This window comes from Eretmochelys imbricata, chromosome 26, assembly GCF_965152235.1.
Source record: "Eretmochelys imbricata isolate rEreImb1 chromosome 26, rEreImb1.hap1, whole genome shotgun sequence".
NCBI lineage: Eukaryota > Metazoa > Chordata > Testudines > Cheloniidae > Eretmochelys > Eretmochelys imbricata.
The window spans coordinates 3,215,664-3,229,973 of record NC_135597.1 but is presented as its reverse complement, the minus strand read 5'-3'; positions in this window follow the sequence as shown (position 1 = coordinate 3,229,973).

The following is a 14,310-nucleotide window of genomic DNA, read 5'->3' as shown; positions in this document are numbered from 1 at the left end:
GGGCAGAGACCTGACCCCGAATTACAGGGAGGTCACGCTCTGCAACGTATCAAAGGGCTAAGTGTTTCCCGTACTACAGAATGGTGTGACATGCACCCCAATTACAGGTGGTCACACTGACTAGATTGCCGGCAGGGCATGATGCCGAAACAGCAAGAGGGCAGAGACCTGACCCCGAATTACAGGGAGGTGTGTCAAACTGCTCAGGGTTCCAAAGAGCTCAGTATCACCCAAAAGCAAAAGGAATATGACTTGCACCCCGATTACAGGGCTGTCATCCTGACTAGAGGGCCACAACAAGGCATAATGCCAAATGAGCAAATGGGCAAAGACGCAGACCCTAGTTACAGGGTGGTCACATAGCACAAGTTACCAAAGAGCTCAATGTCCCTCGAAAGCGAGGGGAAGGTGACTTGCACCCTGATTACAGGGCAGTCACTCTCACTACTCAGCTAACGGAGCATAATGTCAAAAGGACAAAAAAGCACAGACCTGGACCCTGCTTACAGGGCGGTCACCTGCTCAAGGTATGAAAAGGCTCGAGATCCCCATACAGTGTCATTACATGACCTCTCCCCGGATTACAGGGTGGTCACTGGGATTAGCCAAATAGCAGAGACCATAACCTGAATTACAAGACGGTCAAGCTCCTGAAAGTATCGAAGGGCTCAACGGGTCCCATTCTGTAGATACTTATGACTTGCACCCTGATTACAGGGTTGTCACGCTGACTAGTGGGCCCGAGCACGGCGTAATTCCAAACGAGCAAGTGGGCAAAGACCCATACCCTAGTTATAGGGCGGTCAAATGGCTCAAATTACCAAGCAACTCAACGTCCCTCGAAAGCGAGGGGAAGGTGACTTGCACTCTGATTACAGGGCAGTCACTCTCACTAGTCAGCTAACGGAGCATAATGTCAAAAGGACAAAACAGCACAGACTCGGACCCTCCTTACAGGGCGGTCACGCTGCTCAAGGTATGAAAAGGCTCGAGATCCCCATACAGTGTCATTACATGACCTGAGGCCTGTTTACAGGGAGGTTACTGTGCCCAGAGTCCCTTTTCTTCTCCTCAATCTTCAGTGACATGTCTTCTTTTCTCTTCTTTGGTTGACATTCCTGACGCTCTCTTCTTTTCCACCTGTGCTCGGAGTTGTCTGAAAGAGAGAGAGAGCGAGAGCACACAGGAGTGTGTAAGTCAGACGCCCTTATGGCAGCCCTACGTCCCTGATGCAACCTGAGTGTAAAGTAAGGACACAGTGTGGTTTTCTGGGTCTGCAGAGAGCCTAGATATTCAGCTCCAAGACCGTTCTCTGGGGTCCTCAGACACTTCTATAAGGACTGGCCCTTCCTCCCCAGCCCCACTGGGTGAGAAACGTACCAAACCCATCCAACTCCAGAGCCACAATCTCCGGATTTCCCCGTGACAACTATTACCCCAGGCAGTCTCTATACAGAATCGAGAACAACTCGATGATTAAGGGCAGTATGGAATTAACTGACAAGTATTCCAAAATCAATGTCACGAGGTACACTGCCTGGATTGACTTAGTCCAGAACTGTAACAGGACCCTCCCTTGGAGCTTACCAGCAACACCAGCAGGATGTCGGTCTCCAAGAGCACAGTACGTGGTGAAGAAAGCAGGAGACTTGGCAGAAGGAATTCCAGGCAAGTTGGAAGTGTCGTGCGAAGGGCCAGGACTCTGGACACAGTTACAAGGGGGACCAGAAAGAGGGTCTGATGAGACCTGGACCCTGTTTACAGGGTGCTCATTAAGGCCAGCTGGCTGCAGATGTCCTAGTGACAAGAGACTCGAGCGCAAAGACCAGATCCCCGATTACAGGGCGGTCCCTCGTCTCAGGTTGTGAAGAAAGCACAGTTCTAAGAGACCTAAGGGCCTCAGAGACTCAAACCCTAGTTACAGGGAGGTCAAGATGCCCATGTTACACAAATGGTTCTAATCCTCCACATTTCAAAAGACAGATGCAACCTGTCCCCTTATTTCAGCAGGGTCACTGGGATTAGCCAAATAGCAGAGACCATAACCTGAATTACAGGAAGGTCAAGCTCCTGAAAGTATCAAAGGGCTCAATAGGTCCCATTCTGTAGATTCTTCTGACATGCACCCTGATTACAGGGTGGTCACGCTGACTAGTGGGCCCAAGCACGGCGTAATGCCAAACGAGCAAGTGGGCAAAGACCCTTACCCTAGTTACAGGGTGGTCAAATGGCTCAAATTACCAAACAACTCAACCTCCCTCAAAAGCGAGAGGAAGGTGACTTGCACCCTGATTACAGGGCAGTCACTCTCACTAGTCAGCTAACGGAGCATAATGTCAAAAGGACAAAACAGCACAGACCCGGACCCTGCTTACAGGGCGGTCGCGCTGCTCAAGGGATAAAAGGGCTCGAGATCCCCATACAGTGTCATTACATGACCTGTCCCCTGATTACAGGGAGGTCACTGGGCTTAGCCAAATAGCCGAGACCATAACCTGAATTACAGGAAGGTCAAGCTCCTGAAAGTATCAAAGGGCTCAATAGGTCCCATTCTGTAGTTTCTTCTGACATGCACCCTGATTACAGGGTTGTCACGCTGAGTAGTGGGCCCGAGCACGGCGTAATGCCAAACGAGCAAGTGGGCAAAGACCCTTACCCTAGTTACAGGGCGGTCAAATGGCTCAAATTACCGAACAACTCAACGTCCCTCGAAAGCGAGGGGAAGGTGACTTGCACCCTGATTACAGGGCAGACTCTCTCACTAGTCAGCTAATCGAGCATAATGTCAAAAGGACAAAATAGCAAAGACCCGGACCCTGCTTACAGGGCGGTCACGCTGCTCAAGGTACGAAAAGGCTCGAGATCCCCATACAGTGTCATTACATGACCTGAGGCCTGTTTACAGGGAGGTTACTGTGCCCAGAGTCCCTTTTCTTCTCCTCAATCTTCAGTGACATATCTTCTTTTCTCTTCTTTGGTTGACATTCCTGACACTCTCTTCTTTTCCACCTGTGCTCGGAGTTGTCTGAAAGAGAGAGAGAGCGAGAGCACACAGGAGTGTGTAAGTCAGACGCCCTTATGGCAGCCCTATGTCCCTGATGCAACCTGAGTGTAAAGTAAGGACACAGTGTGGTTTTCTGGGTCTGCAGAGAGCCTAGATATTCAGCTCCAAGACCGTTCTCTGGGGTCCTCAGACACTTCTATAAGGACTGGCCCTTCCTCCCCAGCCCCACTGGGTGAGAAACGTACCAAACCCATCCAACTCCAGAGCCACAATCTCCGGATTTCCCCGTGACAACTATTACCCCAGGCAGTCTCTATACAGAATCGAGAACAACTCGATGATTAAGGGCAGTATGGAATTAACTGACAAGTATTCCAAAATCAATGTCACGAGGTATACTGCCTGGATTGACTTAGTCCAGAACTGTAACAGGACCCTCCCTTGGAGCTTACCAGCAACACCAGCAGGATGTCGGTCTCCAAGAGCACAGTACGTGGTGAAGAAAGCAGGAGACTTGGCAGAAGGAATTCCAGGCAAGTTGGAAGTGTCGTGCGAAGGGCCAGGACTCTGGACACAGTTACAAGGGGGACCAGAAAGAGGGTCTGATGAGACCTGGACCCTGTTTACAGGGTGCTCATTAAGGCCAGCTGGCTGCAGATGTCCTAGTGACAAGAGACTCGAGCGCAAAGACCAGATCCCCGATTACAGGGCGGTCCCTCGTCTCAGGTTGTGAAGAAAGCACAATTCTAAGAGACCTAAGGGCCTCAGAGACTCAAACCCTAGTTACAGGGAGGTCAAGCTGCCCATGTTACACAAATGGTTCTAATCCTCCACATTTCAAAAGACAGATGCAACCTGTCCCCTTATTTCAGCAGGGTCACTGGGATTAGCCAAATAGCAGAGACCATAACCTGAATTACAGGAAGGTCAAGCTCCTGAAAGTATCAAAGGGCTCAATAGGTCCCATTCTGTAGATTCTTCTGACATGCACCCTGATTACAGGGTTGTCACGCTGACTAGTGGGCCCGAGCACGGCGTAATGCCAAACGAGCAAGTGGGCAAAGACCCTTACCCTAGTTACAGGGTGGTCAAATGGCTCAAATTACCAAACAACTCAACTTCCCTCGAAAGCGAGGAGAAGGTGACTTGCACCCTGATTACAGGGCAGTCGCTCTCACTAGTCAGCTAATCGAGCATAATGTCAAAAGGACAAAAAAGCACAGACTCGGACCCTGCTTACAGGGCGGTCGCGCTACTCAAGATATGAAAGGGCTCGAGATCCCCATACAGTATCATTACATGACCTGTCCTCTGATTACAGGGGGGTCACTGGGATTAGCCAAATAGCCGAGACCATAACCTGAATTACAGGAAGGTCAAGCTCCTGAAAGTATCAAAGGGCTCAATAGGTCCCATTCTGTAGAAACTTGTGACATGCACCCTGATTACGGGGTTGTCACGCTGACTAGTGGGCCAGTGTATGGCGTAATGCCAAATGAGCAAGTGGGCAAAGACCCTTACCCTAGTTACAGGGCGGTCACCCTGCTCAGGGTTCCACAGAGCTCAATATCTCCCAGAAGCCAGAGGGACACGAAGTCTCCCCTAATTACAGGGTCAGGGCTCAAACCAACCGGCTGAAGTAGCATGGTGGCAAAAGATGGAAAGGCAGAGACCTGAACCCTCGATACAGGGTGGTTATGCTGCCCATGTACTAGGGAATACTGCTCTACCTGTGAGTCACAGGCACGTGACTTAAAGTGCCCTCCTTAAAGGCCAGTCTTTGCCATCAGCCCACGAAAAGGAGTCAGCCTCAACAGAGCAGAAGGGGAGAGACCAGATCCCTGTTTACAGGGAGGTCACTCTGTACGAGGCAGTAAAAGATGATGTCTGAGCCCTTACTCTTCCCTTTGGTGGGGAGGAGGAGGATAAATACATTAATACACCTTGAGCTCTTTTTCCGATTCTGAGAAGAGTGAAGAAAAAGCGCTGCAGCGATTTAACTTAAAAAAATAAAAATAAGTAAATAAAGAATAAAAAGCTTGCACACCCACAGTTATCACGTGCTCTCACAAACACATCTGTACAAAACAAAGGGGGACTTCCCAGAACAGAAAGAGAGCTCATCACAACAGGTCACTCGACCCTCAGTGTTAAACTCGACCAACCTTCCTCCCCTCAAAAAAACAAAGGGAAAAGGGACAAGACCTGCACCCTGATTACAGGGTGGGGTCCAAGTGACTAGCCCAACAACCCAAAGGAGCCAAAGGGGAAAGGACCTGAACCCTTCTTACAGGGCGGTCCCTCGGGCTAGCCGATTAATGGAAAATACATCACAAGAAAGAGAAAAGGAGGAGACCCTGAACCCTACTTACAGGGTGGTCACTCAGCCCAAAGCACGAAGAGGACCCTAGTCCTCCCTAAATAAGAGGCGCATGACCTGCACCCTAATTACAGGGCAGTCAAACCGACCAGGTAGAGAACAGGACACAATCCCAGAAGGGCAAAGGACAGAGACCTGAACCCTAGTTACAGGGAGGTCACACGGCTCCAGTAACAAAGACATCAGTAGCTCCCATAAGCAAGGGGAAGGTGACTCTCACCCTGATTACAAGGTGGTCACTCTGACTAGCTGAATTAAGGAGCATAATCACAGAAGACAACTTTAAACCTGAACCCTGATTACAGGGTGGTTATGCTCGTAAGGGCCCTAAAATAACCCTAATCCCTAATAAATGAGAGGGATTTGACCTGCACCCTAATTACAGGGTGGTCACTCTGATTAGAATGATAAAGGTGTATAAAGCCAGGGAGCAAAAGGGCAGAGACCTGTCCCCGAATTACAGGGAGGTCACGCTCTGCAACGTATCAAAGGGCTAAGTGTTTCCCGTACTACAGAATGGTGTGACATGCACCCCAATTACAGGTGGTCACACTGACTAGATTGCCGGCAGGGCATGATGCCGAAACAGCAAGAGGGCAGAGACCTGACCCCGAATTACAGGGAGGTGTGTCAAACTGCTCAGGGTTCCAAAGAGCTCAGTATCACCCAAAAGCAAAAGGAGTATGACTTGCACCCCGATTACAGGGCTGTCATCCTGACTAGAGGGCCACAACAAGGCATAATGCCAAATGAGCAAATGGGCAAAGACGCAGACCCTAGTTACAGGGTGGTCACATAGCACAAGTTACCAAAGAGCTCAATGTCCCTCGAAAGCGAGGGGAAGGTGACTTGCACTCTGATTACAGGGCAGTCACTCTCACTACTCAGCTAACAGGGCATAATGTCAAAAGGACAAAAAAGCACAGACCCGGACCCTGCTTACAGGGCGGTCACCTGCTCAAGGTATGAAAAGGCTCGAGATCCCCATACAGTGTCATTACATGACCTGAGGCCTGTTTACACGTAGGTTACTGTGCCCAGAGTTCCTTTCATTCTTCTCCATCTTCAGTAATTTGTTTTCCTTCCTATTCTTTGCTTGACACTTCTCAGACGCTTTGTTCTTCTTGTGTTCAGAAGTGCTGGAAATAGACTGATATAGTGAATAAAGACATTAGAACAAGTCCAAAGTTCTCCCAGCAAAAATCATGCGTTCACTTTATCATTATTTTTGTTAAAAACCCTTTATTGTACCATTTATTAGGTAAGGCTGTATTTATTTAATTATTCTAAGAGTCTCATAGGAACTGGCACATTTTATTTTTCTTAACATCAGTGCAGATTCTCTTCACTCCTGGTAAGTTATGAAAAAACATGAGCATTTCCACAGTGTTTAGACTACCCTTCTTCGGTATCAACTCAGCGTTTTCCACCAGGTACTGAGCCCCCTTCTCCATCCTCACCTCAGCCTTTCCCACCCAGACCCTGAGTCTCTTCTCCTGTGTCACTTCAGCCTTTCCCGCTCAGACCCTGAATCTCTCCTCCGGCATCACCTCAGCCTTTCCAGCCCAGACCCTGAGTCTCTCCTCTGGCATCACCTCAGCCTTTCCCACCCAGTGCCTGAGCCCCCTCCTCCAGCCTCACCTCAGCCTTTCCCGCCCAGTGCCTGAACCCCACCTCCATCCTCACCTCAGCCTTTCCCGCCCAGACCCTGAGTCTCTTCTCCTGTGTCACTTCAGCCTTTCCCGCTCAGACCCTGAATCTCTCCTCCGGCATCACCTCAGCCTTTCCCGCCCAGTGCCTGAGCCCCTCCTCCAGCCTCACCTCTGCCTTTCCTGCGCAGACCCTCAGCCCTCCTCCAGCCTCATCTCAGCCTTTTCCACCCTGGCTCTGAGCCCTCCTCCAGCATCACCTAAGCCTTTCCCGCCCAGACCCTGAGCCCTCCTCCAGCCTCATCTCAGCCTTTTCCACCCTGGCTCTGAGCCCTCCTCCAGCATCACCTAAGCCTTTCCCGCCCAGACCCTGAGCCCTCCTACAGCCTCACTTCAGCCTTTCCCCTCAGACCCTGAATCTCTCCTCCGGCATCACCTCAGCCTTTCCAGCCCAGACCCTGAGTCTCTCCTCTGGCATCACCTCAGCCTTTCCCACCCAGTGCCTGAACCCCTCCTCCATCCTCACCTCAGCCTTTCCCACCCAGACCCTGAGTCTCTTCTCCTGTGTCACTTCAGCCTTTCCCGCCCAAACCCTGAATCTCTCCTCCGGCATCACCTCAGCCTTTCCCGCCCAGTGCCTGAGCCCTTCCTCCAGCCTCACCTCTGCCTTTCCTGCGCAGACCCTGAGCCCTCCTCCAGCCTCACCTCAGCCTTTCCCGCCCAGACCCTGAGCCCTCTGGTGTCACCTCAGCATTTCCCACCCAGACCCTGAGCCCTCCTCCAGCCTCACCTCAGCCTTTCCCGCCCTGGCTCTGAGCCCTCCTCCAGCATCAACTCAGCCTTTCCCGCCCAGAGCCTGAGCCCTCCTCCAGCCTCACCTCTGCCTTTCCTGCGCAGACCCTGAGCCCTCCTCCAGCCTCACCTCAGCCTTTCCCGCCCTGGCTCTGAGCCCTCCTCCAGCATCAACTCAGCCTTTCCCGCCCAGAGCCTGAGCCCTCCTCCAGCATCACCTCAGCCTTTCCCGCCCAGAGCCTGAGCCCTCCTCCAGCCTCACCTCTGCCTTTCCTGCGCAGACCCTGAGCCCTCCTCCAGCCTCACCTCAGCCTTTCCCGCCCTGGCTCTGAGCCCTCCTCCAGCCTCACCTCCGCCTTTCCCCCCCAGACCCTGAGCCCTCCTCCAGCCTCACCTCAGCCTTTCCTGCCCTGGCTCTGAGCCCTCCTCCAGCCTCACCTCAGCCTTTCCTGCCCAGACCCTGAGCCCTCCTCCAGCCTCACCTCAGGCTTTCCCGCCCTGGCTCTGAGCCCTCCTCTGGTTTCATCTCAACCTTTCCGGCCCAGACCCTGAGCCCTCCTCCAGCCTCACCTCAGCCTTTCCCGCCCAGACCCTGAGCCCTCCTCCAGCCTCACCTCAGCCTTTCCTGCCCAGACCCTGAGCCCCTCCTCCAGCCTTACCCAAGCCTTTCCCGCCCTGTCTCTGAGCCCTCCTCCAGCCTCACCTCAGCCTTTCCCGCCCAGACCCTGAGTCTCTTCTCCTGTGTCACTTCAGCCTTTCCCGCCCAGACCCTGAATCTCTCCTCCGGCATCACCTCAGCCTTTCCCGCCCAGTGCCTGAGCCCCTCCTCCAGCCTCACCTCTGCCTTTCCTGCGCAGACCCTGAGCCCTGCTCCAGCCTCACCTCAGCCTTTCCCGCCCAGACCCTGAGCCCTCTGGTGTCACCTCAGCATTTCCCACCCAGACCCTGAGCCCTCCTCCAGCCTCACCTCTGCCTTTCCTGTGCAGACCCTGAGCCCTCCTCCAGCCTCACCTCAGGCTTTCCCGCCCAGACCCTGAGCCCTCTGGTGTCACCTCAGCATTTCCCACCCAGACCCTGAGCCCTCCTCCAGCCTCACCTCAGCCTTTCCCGCCCTGGCTCTGAGCCCTCCTCCAGCATCACCTCAGCCTTTCCCGCCCAGAGCCTGAGCCCTCCTCCAGCATCACCTCAGCCTTTCCCACCCAGACCCTGAATCTCTCCTCCAGCCTCACCTCAGCCTTCCCCGCCCAGACCCTGAGCCCTCCTCCAGCCTCACCTCAGCCTTTCCCCCCCAAGACCCTGAGCCCTCCTCCAGCCTCACCTCAGGCTTTCCCCCCCAGACCCTGAGCCCTCCTCCAGCCTCACCTCAGGCTTTCCCGCCCTGGCTCTGAGCCCTCCTCCAGCATCACCTCAGCCTTTCCCGCCCAGAGCCTGAGCCCTCCTCCAGCATCACCTCAGCCTTTCCCACCCAGACCCTGAATCTCTCCTCCAGCCTCACCTCAGCCTTCCCCGCCCAGACCCTGAGCCCTCCTCCAGCCTCACCTCAGCCTTTCCCCCCCAAGACCCTGAGCCCTCCTCCAGCCTCACCTCAGGCTTCCCCCCCCAGACCCTGAGCCCTCCTCCAGCCTCACCTCAGGCTTTCCCGCCCTGGCTCTGAGCCCTCCTATGGTTTCATCTCAACCTTTCCCGCCCAGGCTCTGAGCCCTCTTCCAGCATCACCTCAGCCTTTCCCGCCGAGACCCTGAGCCCCTCCTCTAGCATCACCTCAGCCTTCCCCACCCAGACCCTGAGCCCTCTACCAGCATCACCTCAGCCTTTCCGGCCCAGACCCTGAGCCCTCCTCCAGCCTCACCTCAGCCTTTCCTGCCCAGACCCTGAGCCCCTCCTCCAGCCTTACCTCAGCCTTTCCCGCCCTGTCTCTGAGCCCTCCTCCAGCCTCACCTCAGCCTTTCCCGCCCAGACCCTGAGTCTCTTCTCCTGTGTCACTTCAGCCTTTCCCGCCCAGACCCTGAATCTTTCCTCCGACATCACCTCAGCCTTTCCCGCCCAGTGCCTGAGCCCCTCCTCCAGCCTCACCTCAGCCTTTCCTGCGCAGACCCTGAGCCCTCCTCCAGCATCACCTCAGCCTTCCCCACCCAGACCCTGAGCCCTCCTCCAGCCTCACTTCATTCTTTCCCGCCCAGACCCTGAGCCCTCCTACAGCCTCACCTCAGCCTTCCCCACCCAGACCCTGAGCCCTCCTCCAGCATCACCTCAGCCTTTCCCGCCCAGACCCTGAGCCCTCCTACAGCCTCACCTCAGCCTTTCCCACCCAGACCCTGAGTCTCTTCTCCTGTGTCACTTCAGCCTTTCCCGCCCAGACCCTGAATCTCTCCTCCAGCATCACCTCAGCCTTTCCCGCCCAGTTGCCTGAGCCCCTCCTCCAGCCTCACCTCTGCCTTTCCTGCGCAGACCCTGAGCCCTCCTCCAGCATCACCTCAGCCTTTTCCACCCTGGCTCTGAGCCCTCCTCCAGCATCACCTAAGCCTTTCCCGCCCAGACCCTGAGCCCTCCTACAGCCTCACCTCAGCCTTTCCCACCCAGACCCTGAGTCTCTTCTCCTGTGTCACTTCAGCCTTTCCCCTCAGACCCTGAATCTCTCCTCCGGCATCACCTCAGCCTTTCCAGCCCAGACCCTGAGTCTCTCCTCTGGCATCACCTCAGCCTTTCCCGCCCAGTGCCTGAACCCCTCCTCCATCCTCACCTCAGCCTTTCCTGCCCAGACCCTGAGTTTCTTCTCCTGTGTCACTTCAGCCTTTCCCGCCCAGACCCTGAATCTCTCCTCCGGCATCACCTCAGCCTTTCCCGCCCAGTGCCTGAGCCCCTCCTCCAGCCTCACCTCTGCCTTTCCTGCGCAGACCCTGAGCCCTCCTCCAGCCTCACCTCAGCCTTTCCAGCCCAGACTCTGAGCCCTCTGGTGTCACCTCAGCATTTCCCACCCAGACCCTGAGCCCTCCTCCAGCCTCACCTCAGCCTTTCCCGCCCTGGCTCTGAGCCCTCCTCCAGCATCACCTCAGCCTTTCCCGCCCAGACCCTGAATCTCTCCTCCAGCCTCACATCAGCCTTCCCCGCCCAGACCCTGAGCCCTCCTCCAGCCTCACCTCAGCCTTTCCCCCCCAGACCCTGAGCCCTCCTCCAGCCTCACCTCAGGCTTTCCCGCCCTGGCTCTGAGCCCTCCTCCAGCCTCACCTCAGCCTTTCCCGCCCTGGCTCTGAGCCCTCCTCTGGTTTCATCTCAACCTTTCCCGCCCAGGCTCTGAGCCCTCTTCCAGCATCACCTCAGCCTTTCCCGCCGAGACCCTGAGCCCCTTCTCTAGCATCACCTCAGCCTTCCCCACCCAGACCCTGAGCCCTCTACCAGCATCACCTCAGCCTTTCCGGCCCAGACCCTGAGCCCTCCTCCAGCCTCACCTCAGCCTTTCCCGCCCAGACCCTGAGCCCTCCTCCAGCCTCACCTCAGCCTTTCCTGCCCAGACCCTGAGCCCCTCCTCCAGCCTTACCTCAGCCTTTCCCGCCCTGTCTCTGAGCCCTCCTCCAGCCTCACCTCAGCCTTTCCCGCCCAGACCCTGAGTCTCTTCTCCTGTGTCACTTCAGCCTTTCCCTCCCAGACCCTGAATCTTTCCTCCGACATCACCTCAGCCTTTCCCGCCCAGTGCCTGAGCCCCTCCTCCAGCCTCACCTCAGCCTTTCCTGCGCAGACCCTGAGCCCTCCTCCAGCATCACCTCAGCCTTCCCCACCCAGACCCTGAGCCCTCCTCCAGCCTCACCTCAGCCTTTCCCGCCCAGACCCTAAGTCTCTTCCCCTGTGTCACTTCAGCCTTTCCCGCCCAGACCCTGAATCTCTCCTCCGGCATCACCTCAGCCTTTCCCGCCCAGTTGCCTGAGCCCCTCCTCCAGCCTCACCTCTGCCTTTCCTGCGCAGACCCTGAGCCCTCCTCCAGCATCACCTCAGCCTTTTCCACCCTGGCTCTGAGCCCTCCTCCAGCATCACCTAAGCCTTTCCCGCCCAGATCCTGAGCCCTCCTACAGCCTCACCTCAGCCTTTCCCACCCAGACCCTGAGTCTCTTCTCCTGTGTCACTTCAGCCTTTCCCGCCCAGACCCTGAATCTCTCCTCCGGCATCACCTCAGCCTTTCCCGCCCAGTTGCCTGAGCCCCTCCTCCAGCCTCACCTCTGCCTTTCCTGCGCAGACCCTGAGCCCTCCTCCAGCATCACCTCAGCCTTTTCCACCCTGGCTCTGAGCCCTCCTCCAGCATCACCTCAGCCTTTCCCACCCAGTGCCTGAGCCCCCTCCTCCAGCCTCACCTCAGCCTTTCCCGCCCAGTGCCTGAACCCCTCCTCCATCCTCACCTCAGCCTTTCCCGCCCAGACCCTGAGTCCTCCTCTGGCATCACCTCAGCCTTTCCCGCCCAGGCTCTGAGTCTCTCCTCTGGTGTCACCTCAGCCTTTGCTGCCCAGACCCTGAGCCCTCCTCCAGCCTCACCTCAGCCTTTCCCGCCCAGGCTCTGAGTCTCTCCTCTGGTGTCACCTCAGCCTTTCCTGCCCAGACCCTGAGCCCCTCCTCCAGCATCACCTCAGGCTTTCCTGCCCTGGCTCTGAGCCCTCCTCCGGCATCACCTCAGCCTTTCCCACCCTGTCTCTGCGCCCTTCCTCTGGCATCACCTGAGCCTTTCCCGCCCAGACCCTGAGCCCTCCTGCAGTGTCACCTCAGCCTTTTCCGCCCAGACTCCTCCTTCAGCGTCACCTCAGCTTTTCCCACCCTGGCCCTGAGCCCTCCTCCAGCCTCACCTCAGCCTTTCCCCCCCAGACCCTGAGCCCTCCTCCAGCCTCACCTCAGCCTTTCTCACCCACTTGATCTACCTCAGATCTTTCCTGCCTCAGCTTGAGCCCCATCCCTGAACTCGTGCCACCTCAGGTCTTTGCCCAGCCTGCTGCCTCGAATCACCTTCCTCTCCCCCTCCAGTGACGAAGCATTTTCCGCCTGCTGGCAGCTCCGAGTGCTGGGGCAGCCTCCCTCTGCCACTTCTCCCCATTGGGCTCCCCCTTCCCTGAGGGCCTGGAGCAGCATCAGCACTTCAAAGACCTGGGCCCCTGCCTGGGCTCGTGCAGCCACAGCGGTTCTCTCTCAGTGTCACCTCACAGTCGGTGCCCGCCATCCTCTAACGCTAAGCCCCGGCCCGGGCTTGAGCTGACTCAGCCTCCCTCATGCCAAATGCCCTCCCTCTCCAACCCGTTCCAGCACAGCCCGAGCCCTGCCGCTGGGTGGACCCCTGTGGGCTCCGTCCAGCCCTTGTGCCCGGGGCTGTTTTGGTGCCTGGTCCCGTGGTGGCAGCAGGGTCAGAGCTGAGCAGAGCTGGCCCCGGAGGTGCAAGGGACAGAGCTCACCTCTCAGGCCATCTCCCACTGGCCTCTTCCTATGGGGAGAGGGGACCAAACCATCCCCTGCTGTCCCTCAGCAGCTCACAGAGCCTGCCTGCACCTGCTTCCCCACAGCGCCATGCCTGGCCCCATCCCTGCTGCCTAGGCTCTCACACCAAGCCCACCCTGGCTTCCCTCGTCCCCAGCACCACGGTGCCACCCCAGGCACTTTGGCAGAGCCCATCACCAGCCCAGGGAGGAGTTGGGCCTCTCCCAGCCTTAGGCAGCGATTTCCCATTTGCACAGCCGGACTCCACTGATGGGAAAGGGAAGCCAAGAGACAGCGGCGCAGATCCTCAGAGATATTTAGGCCCCTCACTCCCATAATGGCTAAACACCTTTGAGGATCTGGTGCTGTATGGCCAAAAGATTCAGCAAAAGTTTCTAGTGTAAATAGATATCCCCTGCATGGGCATCAGAAAGGGAATTACCTGCTCACTGAAATGTGCTGAGGTGCTATTAACACATCAGTGTAGTGTGTTCTCAAAGTTATTATTTTTATCCATAGAGGTTTAAATGAATCATCTAGGCAAAAAACTTTCAACCTTGATTTAATTGTATGGATGTGTTTTATTGTATACAAAAATAAAGAGCTTACAGTTTTACAATTATATCTGCAAAAGACAAAATGTAATAATCCAGTACCTTTAATTTTAGACCATGCTAGAGTTATGTGGAAATGCTGTTCTTTATTCCCCCTTAATAAATAGAATATATACGGTTTGTGTGTGTATGTGAATCTTTAGTGATAACACAAAATACTATCATAATAATCCCAATAGATAGCAGGAAATAAGTGTTTACAGAGCTGATTTGTTTAAAAAATCACATTCAAAATGGTTTGCAAACTTTGACCTTCCTATTTCAAGTAGTAGTCCTGCCTGATGTACAGTGGAAAATAGGGTTAGAAAACAGCAGCTGAATACACAGCCACAGGTGCTGCTTTGAATTTCTTCAGTTTATCTCAGAATGCCTGTCATGTTTAGGTCACCTACTCTGCAATTATATTACCAAGCAGAATTCAGCTTGAAC